The 12878-nt window shown below is 37.3% G+C and overlaps 1 protein-coding gene across 7 annotated transcripts in view; it reads right to left on the bottom strand.

Annotated features, from left to right (window-relative positions):
* BBX (BBX high mobility group box domain containing) overlaps positions 1-12878 on the bottom strand; it is a 277999-nt gene that overhangs the window by 156599 nt on the left and 108522 nt on the right. For 4 of the 7 annotated variants that reach the window (XM_030836707.2, XM_030836705.2, XM_070045447.1 and 1 more), the window contains exon 3: positions 3964-4037. The exons of the other annotated variants lie outside the window; for them this stretch is intronic. The gene's annotated coding sequence lies outside the window, so the exon portion shown is untranslated. The remainder of the gene's footprint in view (positions 1-3963; positions 4038-12878) is intronic. 7 annotated transcript variants of the gene reach the window in all.

Here is a 12878-nt window from a genome sequence, read left to right as displayed (position 1 = left end):
CTAGATCCCACATGCATGCCGCAACTACGAGTTCTCGTGCCGCAACCAAGAGTCCGCATGCCACAACTAAAAGATACTGTACGCGGCAACGAAGATTCCACGTGCCGCAACTAAGACCCGGCACAGCCAAATAAACAAACACACAAAAAATCCAGCTGAATATGTCACTGATAGTTGTTGCAACAATGATTCGTTTATGAAGAGAAGTGCCTGGAGCAATCTGAAGAATAATTCACTCCAAAATTATTTATATATGTGTGTGTTCTTCTACATTAAATTGTCATTTGGAAATAGCATAAAGCTTTCAACCCCTAAGAGATATCCTCTGTTGTCCTGATTCTGAGTGCAAGGGGACAATGCCAACAGAGAAGTCCTCGAAGGAATCTAAATAATCTCACCCTCCCTGGAAAACAGCAGCGTAAAAATCTTGAAAGAGAAATGCTGATTCTTTTGAAACCAAACAACATTTGCTCTACATGGTGAAGAAAATTTCTGTGGCACTGTCTCCTGTCCTTGTACCTTGTGCACCGAGGTTATATAAAATTTGATTTCTTTGATGCTGACCTCATTAATATCCAGAGTCAAGGCCATATATCCACCTTTGGCAATCACTCTGTCCTTAGGATTTCTACGTTCTCAGTGGCAAGAAGTGATTTATTAGATCATAGGGTGACTAGTATCTCTATAGGATTCACCCTTTCAGTGGTAACTGTTGAATATATAGGCTCTTATGCATTCAGGACAATTTGTTAAAACTCAAAGTATGTGTGTGTAAATATAAATATGCAAACACAGCTTATACATACATACACTGTAATAAAGGTATATTATAGTGCATTCAAGATTATTGAACTATGATCACATTTTTCTTAACTACCATTTCTTGACTGCATCCCATGTGCCAGGCAGCGTATCAACACTCAACATAATTCCCTTATTTAATTATCAGAATTCCACAAGGTAGAGATCGTTATCCGATATTAAGATGAGAAAACAAAATTTCAGAGAGGTTACATAAACACCCAAATTCTTTCAATTTAAAAGTTCCCGAACTACGGTTTATGCCTAAGTTTCTCTGACTCCACAGATGTCTAAGAATGTTCCTTCTCCCCAATCTTAAAGAACTATGAACTATCGAACAAAGCACTGTTTATATACTCCTTGATATTTAAATCATCTTAGTCCACACAGGTCTGGTAGCAATGTTTTATAAAACCTGTGGGATTAATCAAATCTACATTGGTTGAGTTCATAATGCCTAGCAATTTTCTAGAAAACTTAGGAGCGAATAATGCAATCACTGTAGAGTGACTATGACCTCGAGTGAAGTACATCAGAAAACCCATGGGATTCAATTGTTAACCACCCTATAGTATTCTGCATTTTTTCTCTCTAGAATGATTCCTTAAATTGATCTTAAGTAGAAGCATTTGGTTACCATTACATGGTAAAATTATTGTATTATTACTGGAAAAAGCAAAGTACCCATTTTCTCATGCTCTTCCTCTATATCCAATTAGATAACATCTGTCAAAAGTTCTTAACTTAGTAAACATAGGTAGGAAGTTATTATGAGAATCATTATATCCCTTCTCTAATGCTGTATGCAAACCACAGAGGGTCCAGTCTGCAGTAATTTTCATTCATTTTAAAACAACTTATAAAACAATAAGGTAAGTAAGTTTAGTATAGACTGTATTTCCACTTATTGCATAGTGGAAAAGTGATAATGTTCAAAACTTAATGAAACTCTTGAATTGTATCAACTCCTCATTCCTTAAAACTTGTCACAGGGTTTCAAAGCTCAATGTGTTCCACGTAACTACAAGAGGATTCATAGTCAAATAACTTTCCATGTTAAACAGATTCATTTACTACAGGACTTCCTGGAAGCTTAACATACAAGGTGCATTCTGTCTGTCTAGAAGAACCGTAGACAGGATTATGCAGATATTATACTTAAAATATGCATTATGCCTCCCTATCAGCCTTCCCCTACCCACCCCTCTTAAAAGGCCACTCCTATCCAATGCCATGAGTTGGCCATGTGACATGCTTTAGCCAATGAAATATAAGAGGTAGTGACATATACCACCTCTCAGCAGCAGTTTAAAGAGCCCAGATTCCACCATCATTCCTTTCTCCTTTTGCCACAAGACTTAAGCATCCCAGAGAGGTTGTCCTTCAGCTTTGGTCCAGGAATGAAGAGGATATGGAGCAGAGTGGCAGCAAATTCATCAAGAACATGAACATGAGCGAGAAAGAAACTTTTACTGCTATAAACCACTAAGACTTGGGGATTCTCTGGATAATTAAACAAAACTTTGCCTAAGCTAACTTAAATAGCATGTTTCCCATATTTACTGAACCCTGGCATCATTCTGCTCGGTAACATTTTCCAAAATTTGTTTCCTAAATTACTCCTGATTTTGTGTGGCAATTTTCTGTTAGTTAATACTGTATTTAAGATGAATGTATAGTTATGCTAGAAGTATAAAGTCTCAGTCTTCTTAAATTTTATCAGCATTTTTTGTCAATTTCTGCTTACAGTCAATAAAAATATTGTATTAAAATAATCTGATTAACATTTAGAGATCATAGATGAGATGGCTACTTAAGCCAAGACTGCCAACAACTACTGATTAATGATTTAGTTTTCTGAATAGGTAATATAAAAGGTCCCGCTTTACTTTCTATATATGTATTCATATTCAGAAAACTAAGAATACCGCCACAAATTTAATTTTCTTTGTATCTCACTATACTCAACTGCCTTTAGGATTAGTAATCGAGAACATATTTGACATTTCAGTATAGATATTCAAATATTCTGTAGTCTATTCTGCTGACCCAGAAAAACCATAACCAACTGTATCCTAACTGGCATTTGTAAATCCAGAATTTATATTTCTAACTTCACTGTGCCTTAAAGGATAGCACAGAAAGGAGGAAAACTAACTAAATCCCAATCTTCTCACTGGCACTAAGATTTTTTGTTGTTTCAATATCCTAGTAAACACACAAGCTAAATGGCATTTATTTTTACAATGTGTACAATCCTAGACTGCAACATTCAGAAGAATGGTTCAGAGGCCTTATATTTATACTCATATCATAAAAGCAACATTCAGTCACATACTCACTACAACAAAAAAGGTAGACACAGATATTCTAGACGGACCTAATAAGCTATCAAAAATACTTAAGAACAGAAAAGATTTAAGATTTCAATGAATAAAAAAATTGAAAAGTAAGTTCATGTCCTGAAAATTGCAACTAAACAATATTTACTACTTCTGTTAATTTTAACTTATATTAAATTCCTTGGTCTTATAAATCATCAGTTCACCATAAAGTATTGAAACATCAGTAAAGCAATCACACATTTTCATTCCCAGACTGAGAAAACTCTATGCATTTAAGTAATCATGACCAAAATTAATCTTAAAATATTCCTAAAGAAGCAGTTTTGAATATAACTTATATACAATAGGACAGAATTATAGTATCTGTGAGTTTCAAAGTTTGATATAATTTGCCACATGTATATATTTTAAAATCTCAACTCTTTCAGGCAATACAAAAAAAGGCTTTGGGGGAACAGGCCAATGTAATATTTATTTAGGTATGTATTCTCTAGATAATTAGGACTTCAATAAATGGACTTTTCACCAACAGCCCACTACTGTGGAGAAACAAACCAGAGATTCTGAAATAGTTAATTTTTTAAAATTCATGATTTTAAAGGAAAATTTAACTTACTTGATGATAGAGATTAAAGTGTCCCTTTAAAAATACTAATAAAATTGACCAAAAAAATACACAATTATCACACTTCCTTGATCAATACGGAAGGTGAATCCATCAGATGGAAAAAAGTTGAGACCAGCTCTGTTACCACTTAGCTCCTGACAGCTTCACTGCTTCCAGGTAAGTAAGATGCACCTGCAGGGCTGCTCTTACCGGTCAAGTCAAGACTTTCCATTGTGATTTCAATGGAACATCAGAACTTCCAGCTTCTGTGATGCAGCAGAATTCTGTGAAGGACCCATAGCAAAGTGATTAAAATGGTGAGCCAGGAAGCCCTTTCAAACAAAGCTGACACTTATTCTCCTTTAGCAAAATAATCCCTAAATAAGATGAATTAACAGCCAAGCAATCAAAATCAGGAAAATTATTAAACATCCCTCTACTAACACTATTTAGGAAAAAAAGACCTAAAGTGTTTATTGTCAACTTTAATGTAACAAAAAGATAGTCACTAAAATTACTCAATGGGAATTCTGAGACTAAAGTTACAGAGACAAAGAATTACAGGCAATCACTTCTTAGCTTTCTGACTAAATTCACGTGTAGAGTTACAGGTGAATTCTCTGGAAAAACATGAAATTATATTGACATCCTGACTAAATTCAAGTTATTTAAAATGACTGGCCCAACACATACAGTTAAGCTGTGGTTCAGATGTTAATATCTTATATTTTATCTTTTAAATGTTTTAAAGATAACAAGTGAAATCAAGATAGTTTTTTTTAAGGTGGGGAGCGGGGGGGAACACATACAAATAGAGAAAAGCTGTAACTAAAAAATTACTTTCTAGTTACATATGATGAAATAAATATAAGAGGATCAGAATCAACAAGAGTATACAAATTAAATGAGCATTTTACATTAATACTGCAAATATAGACATACACTTAAACTGTATCTTTTTTTAAAATTATTTCAGTTTCTGAGACATTCATTTAGTTTCTCAAGTGCTTCATGGTAATACTAAATTCACACTCAACTAAGAGAGACAATTTCCTACCCTCCTGCAGATTATGACAATTTATTTCCTTACAATCAGTAGGCTATAACACACTCTAGAAATCAGATATCACTTACTGGCTTACAGCTTGATCAATACTGTTAGTCATTTTATGGCTTGGCTAAAGTTTTTTCCCCTAATCAGCCACTACGATATGGAAGAACTGGCTCTTACACATTAAATATCAAAAATGTGTAATGATTCATCTGAGTAATCCTAACTAGACTTAGATGGTTCAGTTGTCACCCAGTGCTATGGAAGAAAACAACAACTTGAAAGAATAAATAAAATATTAAATGGCCTCACGTGGCTTCACACAAGATACTACTCATTCATCCACATTTTTTAAAACAAGGATATGGATGAAAGAATAAATCCAGATCTTTGACGAAAACTACGAAGGACACATGAATACTTTCAAATTAAATGCCTATGTTTTTATCAAGGAAGGGTACAATTCCAAAAACTGATTAAATAAATGATATAAAAGTCTATCCTTAATTATCATAAACTAGGCAACTAACATTAAAACTGCTGTTTCGGGCTTCCCTGGTGGCTCAGGGGTTAAGAATCCGCCTGCCAACGCAGGGGACACAGGTTCGAACCCTGGTCTGGAAAGATTCCACATGCCGCAGAGGAACTAAGCCCGTGGGCCACAACTACTGAGCCTGCGCTCTAGAGCTCGCGAGCCACAACTACTGAAGCCCGCGCACCTAGATCCTGTGCTCCACAACAAGAGAAGCCACCGCGATGAAAGCCTACGCACCACAACAAAGAGTAGTCCTGGCTCGCCACAACTACAGGAAGCTCACGCACAGCAATGAAGACGCAACACAGCCAAAAATAAATAAATTTTGTTTAAAAACTGCTGTTTTAAGAAAATCACATGTACTATCTCATATATTTATTTCCATACTTTTTCTTCATATAAATCCATGAAAGCCAGTATAAAGAACTATTAAAATAAAAAGTTAATAAATAGGCAAAAATCATGAATATCTATAAATAACTGTCAAGTAAATAAATTGGTATAAACTAAAAAAACAAAGAGTATATAATTAATACTGCCAAAACTGGGAGAGGAGGGTCCAACATTAATTCTGATAGTGTGGGTTTAATTCTTATTTTGATTTAGAGATTTGCTTACATTTTAGTGTTTTTTTTAATTTATTTATTTTATTTAATTTATTTTATTTTTGGCTGCGTTAGGCCTTCGTTGCTACGCGTGGGCTTTCTCTAGTTGTGGCGAGCGGGGGTTACTCTTTGTTCTGGTGCGCAGGCTTCTTATTGCGGTGGCTTCTCTTGTTGTGGAGCACGGGCTCTAGACGTGCGGGCTTCAGTAGTTGTGGCTCACGGGCTCCAGAGCCCAGGCTCAGCAGCTGTGGTGCACAGGCTTAGTTGCTCCGTGGCATGCGGGATCTTCCCAGGCCAGGGATTGAACCCGTGTCGCCTGCATTGGCAGGCGGATTCTTAACCACTGCGCCACCAGGGAAGCCCCTACATTTTAGTTTAAGAAGTTGAGTGCATGCTATCTGAGAAATAAAATATGCTAGTATATCCTATATACAGAAGTTCTTTTAGGAGCTCAAAAATAAACTCTCACTAATCTTAAGGTACCCTTACACATTTGTTTGTTTCTATAATCAAATATATACCCCCCAAATGGACCATATCTATACTTTATTTTGATTACTGTTCAATAATTTATCACCTGGGATGCAACTATCTATGGATAAAGTAGGGAGGGAGAGGGAGGAGGCTGACTATGCTGTGGCCAATATGGGTTTTAAAACTCAGGAAAACGAAGAAATCATGTTGGACTTCACTGACTAGGAGGGGAGCCAGGGAATCAGCCACAGAGCAGAGGTCAGCTTTAAGGCTGAAGATCCTGCCTGCGACAGACTCCCCTTGAGTTCTCTGACAGCCAAACTCCAGATTTTATCTGGCTACTACAAATGCCCACATGAGTAGCTTCAGAAAAGCAGTTTCAGCATAAGCTGCTCTGCATTTAAGTTACCAGTACTTCAAAAGTGTTTTGATTTGATGGAAATGGGTGGCTGTGTGAGGTGTCAGAAGGGCAGGTGGGCAAGAACGGGAAATGTCTAAAGGGTGAATACAACCCTGCAGACTTGAACATGCCCTTAGACCATAGCCAGGAGAGATCCTCCACTGAGCCACACCAGGCCTGTCTGTGTTCTCTGGGTCACACTACAGCTTCCTCCTAACCCTCACTTCCCATCCACACAGGGCCTTGGATTCCTGACTGCCCACACTTAGCTCCCACTGCCTCATTAAGAGCCTGCTCCGTTAACGGGCTCCTTTTCCCTTTGCAAGGCCCGCTTCCCACCACAACACTACTCCCCACAGGATGCACACCTAGCCAGGATGGACCTGGCACAGCTCAGGATGCCCTCTGAGATCATCATGGCAGATGGGAGAGCTAATGTTGAATTATCTGCTCTTTACCTCTTAACCACAAATAGGGTATCTGACTTGGCATCTGAAAAACCCATCTTAAAGATCTGGCCGCAGCAACCACTGAAATATCCCAAAGCAGCTGGCTTTCTGGCAGTTTACACATTGCCCCCCTTCGGGGTCCTATGTTTTGAAAGCTTATTATACTAAAAAAGGTGAGGCGCCACTTCTTATAACGAGGCAGTCTCCCTCATTAGTGTTAATGTCCAGTATAACATTCAAAGGCACATCACGACAAGATCCCCTTCTATGCCAACACTGTATGTTTTGCACCCTAATGTCACTACAACCTAGTCAGTGCAGAAGGGACTCCAGGCAACCATGTTGCCCATTTACATGGAAGACTATTTAATCCCCATGAATGCCTGCTTTTCTGATGTTTTCATCATTTCTCTGGGTAATAGATTAAGCTTTAACTAACTCATTTTCATACATAACCCTAATTCAATCAAGCTCAGTAAAAGTCATTCTGGACTGCAATTATTTGCTAAGGAACAATTACATTCAAATGAAAAAAAACTTGCTGGGCATGATACAATGCACGGTACAGATGCCTCTCCATTTATGGAGCCAGAAACAACAACAAAAATAGCCAAGCTGCTAGAAACGGAAATAGATTTTTTTCCTCATCTTCCTGAAAATAGAATACGCATGCTTTTACACCTGAAGAAAACAAAATGGAGAACCCAAGAAAGCAAATTTCAAAATTTTTTTTTCAATTATGTTTATGCTTTGAAAGAGGCTGCATTTCTAATCTAAGAGTAAGCATGACCTCTGAAAGCCAAAATAAATCCAGGTCACAAATAACAGTCTTAACATCCACTCTTTCACTAAATCTTCCACTGGCTTCCTCCCATTTTCCCAACAATGTGTATTCCGATTTCCACTTTACAAAGTAGGTGTTCTTAAAAAATTTTTCCTGTCTTAAAATTACTTCTTTAAATAAATACAATTCTTATATTTTCCTCAATTCACTCTTTTACACACTGCATGTTTACAAATGAAATGTAAAGGTTGTTTATAAATAAACTTAAATACAAACACCGAGCTCTTACTTCTACGTAAATACACCGTATTTTTAGTCCAAAAAAACTCATTAACTAAAGCCTCCTTATGTATATGCATAAGGTCTCCCACTCACCCCACTGTAATTAATATTCTTTTCATCTCCTCAGTAGTAGCACCAGGCACATTACAAAATAATATAGTACTGAAATTGCATACCGGCTGTTATGCAATTTTGGCCAATGAATTCCATACCTCAGGTCACTGTGGTACACCAGAGGACAAAGGATTTTTTTTTCTAGAAATGATAAGCTCCGGGTAAATCATTTGCTGAAATAAACTGTCTTCATGTAGACAAAGATAAATGCAGGGAAATATATAATATGTGTGCTTTTAACAAGAGTTGCCTTTATTTCATACTTCATATTGTCACTGTCTTTATTTTATGACAGTGACAATATAAAGTATGAATAAAGACAACACTTGTTAAAATCACCCACTCTGACTGTCTTTATAGTTGAAGCTTAAACCAAAGCTATTTCACAGGCATTTCTCGCCAGACACCAATCTTTAACAGAAATTACAAGTGTCAGCTATACTGAGAATGATAATTTCTTAAAAGAAAATGCAAATCTGAAGTATCTTTTTATCACCTTCCCACCCCCACCCCTGCATTTCCTCATGACCCAGAGCCTTTCAGGTAAGAAACCTTAAACATAGCAATAAAGGCAAAACAAGTCCTAAGAGTTCACTAGATACTAACAGCAAAGCAAAGTAACTACAAGTCATTACAGATCTGTCCATCTGTTTGGAATTTCCAGAAAGGTGTTGGAAAACACCAGCAGGCAGAGACAGAAACTCTAGCATTCACTGTTAGACATAGGTCTAAGATGAAAGATTTGGAAATCCTCTCTCCTTCAGTACTCAATATTGACCAATTACAAAACTGTGCTTTAAAAACTACCTTCCACCTATCTACATGCCAAGAGCACAGAGATGCAAATGGTATAACCTTTTACAGTTTGAGAAATTAATAATGACCTACCATGCATTAACACTGCAAAAGGTATTCTAAGAGTTGTTGTTTTCTAGAAGCTGATGATCTAGTTGGGTAATCGCATACACACACACACACACACACACACAGTTACACAAGAAGAGAGAGAAATGTATAACGTCAAAACGGTAAGCAAAGAATTCCCCAAAAGTTAGACTGCACAAGGGAATCTTTAGGCAGGAAACAAATAAAAGCTGCAACCTAAGGCACTAGCTGCAAACTGGGATATGGAGAAAGGGGATGGAGAAGGGTGTCACAGGCACAGGCAGAGACTGGGCCTAAGTTACATACTGGGAAGAAGCATGCTGAAAGGGACCGGAGGCAGATCTGGTCGAAGTGCAGGGCTCACATCAGAAAGTGGAACATGAAATGTGGGCAAATAAGAAAGTAATGCAACTTGCTTTTTTCTCTCCGTAGCCTCATAAACAGCAGAGCACAGTTAGCAGCATGGTGTTCTGCAAAGCATACTGGCTTTAGGGCCAAACTTGTACCCCTCATTTGCTTACTCCCCTGCAACTGTAGGCCAATTCCTGAGACTCTCTGAGACTCCAATCCTCATCTGCAAAATCAGGGTAACAATTCCTACACCCCTAAAGGTTGCCTTAAATTATTAGAAGATATTATAAATACAAAGCTCTTGGCATACAGGAAGTGCTCGGTAAATGTTAGTAAGGTCACTAGAGTTAAACTATGTGGTAGAAAAGCATTTAATAAAGTAATATTGTGAACATGCTGAAGTTTGCTTTGAATATTCTCAACATTTGGTTGAGAACTGCTAAGTAAATTGCTAGCTTTCCAAAAGGTAGATTTTGTTTTAATTTAGGTAGTAAATTGCTAAGCTTTTCAAAAGGTAGATTTTGTTTTAATTTACGTAGTTTTAACATAGGTTTAATTCTGACAGTCTGAACAACCACTTTTTACTCCTACCAATTTCGAGCTACATTACCTGATTTGATAATATGATATTTTATTATAATGCTCATATGCCATAAGACTGTTGTTTCAGGGACCATGGTGGAACTATGAATTTCTGCAGTTACCGTAAGTAGAGGTGGAAAATGAGTAGGCATTAGTCCAGTCAGATGGCTTGGCAGGGAGGCCCTGAAAGCCTCTTTTATGCTCTTGTGAACTATATAAATGTGACTTTGACCTTCTCAGGCAGGGGAAATTGCACATTTAAGGCAGAAAGAGTTTCACTTCCAGGAAGAGTATAAAAACATGCTTGCCAGGAGCTACGTGAGGAACACTGACAGGGAACCCCAGGTACTTTGGGAAGATTCCTTAGCTCTGTCAAGCCACTGAGCTGGAAAGTATAAGGGTAAGATAATCCCAGCCCTGTGGGGACATCGCGCCTATGCATTACTCTGGTTTAGCCCAAGTAAACCTTGGCCTACACACTTGAGGAATTAGCCTATATCTTTAGAGAGGGGTTCTGTGAATGAAACCCACTGGAGGAATCTCAGGATCGCCTTGTCCTTTGAGGTAAGAAAGGATTCCTTTAGTCAACAATAATTCACAATATACAGAAAATCACACTCTTAATTTAGTCCAAAGTCATTTGATTAAAAAAGGAAGTCAGCTGTTAGCAATTTACATAATTTTAAATGGAAAATATTCTGTTCTGAGAAGTAAAGGACACTAGTCTTTCTCTTTTTTCCTTTATCACTTAAATTTCACAAAGACAATTTAAAGACATATAAGCGTAATTTTAAATTTTGTGATATAAAAAGCTCATCTCTATTAAAATTTACATTGTGTTATTAAAAACCAAAAAAACTATACTATCCAGAAAGAGCCCTTGTCCCTTTCAGGTGCACCTAATGCATATCCAGCAAATAGCTTTGCAACAGAAAGACTGGTTCCAGATATGTTAATTGCAAGAACATTCCTGATATGAAGACATAAAGGAGTCTGCTCAAAAATGATCCACAATAAAGTGTTAATATGCTCCCTTTTTGAAGTTATTTATTCACAAAGCAGTTATAAATAATAATAATAAATAAAAATAATCCTATACAGTAATTAGCTACTTTAAACCAGATAAATAATCCTATAAATAATAAATAGGATAAATAACAATTTATCCTATACAGTAATTAGCTGTCATTAAATAATCCTATACAGTAATTAGCTACTTTAAACCAGAAAGATCCAAAAAACTTTCCTTAGAGGGAAACAGAGATGTCCAATCCCAACATTTCCATAGCTGAAACCAAGACAGACTCAAAAAGGTTAAGAGACTGGACAAAAGGCCTTCAGCTGGTTTGCGGCCACGCTGGACAACACCCCGTGGCTCCACACTGCTGCCCCCGCAGGATTTGATGTTATTAGCCCCTACTGGACATTCCAATCAGTCGTGGAATCACAGAATGCTGCAGGCAGTCGGAGGTCATTCGATTCAGCCCCTTCGACCACACGGCAAGCTACAGGCAGAGCTAGGCCAGAACCCAGGGCTCCCACTATGGGTCAGTGCATTGCCCCTACTGCACACTGCTCTTCTGGACTATCATCAATCAGTTTGATCTGACAGCAGGGGGCTCCAGACCAGGTTACCTTAGATCCCTACTCTTTCTCTGGTCTTCCATTGTAAATAGCAACATTCAGCTGGAAAAGGATCATAAAACAGGGCCTAACTTCACTCTCGGGGTTGTCAGAGAATGCTTCTTGGCTCTAGAACACTTTCCCCTTTCTAGTCTGAAGACAGAGAAAGACAACTTCTAGTTGCAGAAGTAAAAGCACACAAAATACTTCTTTGTGTTTCTAAATACTTTTATAAATACCTTGAATAAAAAGTTAATGTTCGTTTACATGGGGGGAGGGGGGAGTGAGTATATGGAAACTCTGTACTTTCTATCCAATTTTGCTGTGAACCTAAAACTGCTCTAAAAAGTAAAGTTTATTAATTTTTTAAAAAGCTAATATCAACTTACTTCATTCTAACAATATGAAAATTATATACTCACTAGCAAACGACAGGCCAATACCAGTTGAGAATTTATAAACAGTAATTCTCCCTTAAATGCTCACTCCCACCAGAAACACCTAGTAACAATTAAATTTATGTCCTCCATTAAAACTAAGCCCATGCCCTACAACAACAATGTCTGAACAGTATACATGCTCCACTGATCACTAATCTTCAGTAAATGCCTCTGCTCCTATGGCAGTCATTTAAAGTAATATACAATATCTGGCTCAAATTAAACCAACCAAAAAAAAAAAAATCAAAGGACATATTCTTCAAGTATTCCCATTGATAGACAAAGGGTTTATCCTTTGTGGTTAATTCCCGCATACTGACCCTTAGAGCTCAGTGTTATACACCCACCAGAGGCCACCAATTATAAGGTGAATGGTGAAAGGTGTATGCCCTGCAAACATCTGTAACAGCCATGGTTCTCGATACTGCCAATAAGTATTTTGAAATTTTAACTTTTTTTATAGTTAAGAAAATCAGGTTTTGTCACCTTTCAAGTTAAAATGGAAACTCACTGTAGATGCCTTATTTAAGTGGGAGAATAATCAGCCACA

The sequence above is a fragment of the Globicephala melas genome, chromosome 4 (genome assembly GCF_963455315.2).
Source record: "Globicephala melas chromosome 4, mGloMel1.2, whole genome shotgun sequence".
Classification (NCBI taxonomy): Eukaryota; Metazoa; Chordata; class Mammalia; order Artiodactyla; family Delphinidae; genus Globicephala; species Globicephala melas.
Note: the sequence above shows the minus strand (reverse complement) of the source record. Positions and strands in the feature narration are given on the sequence as shown.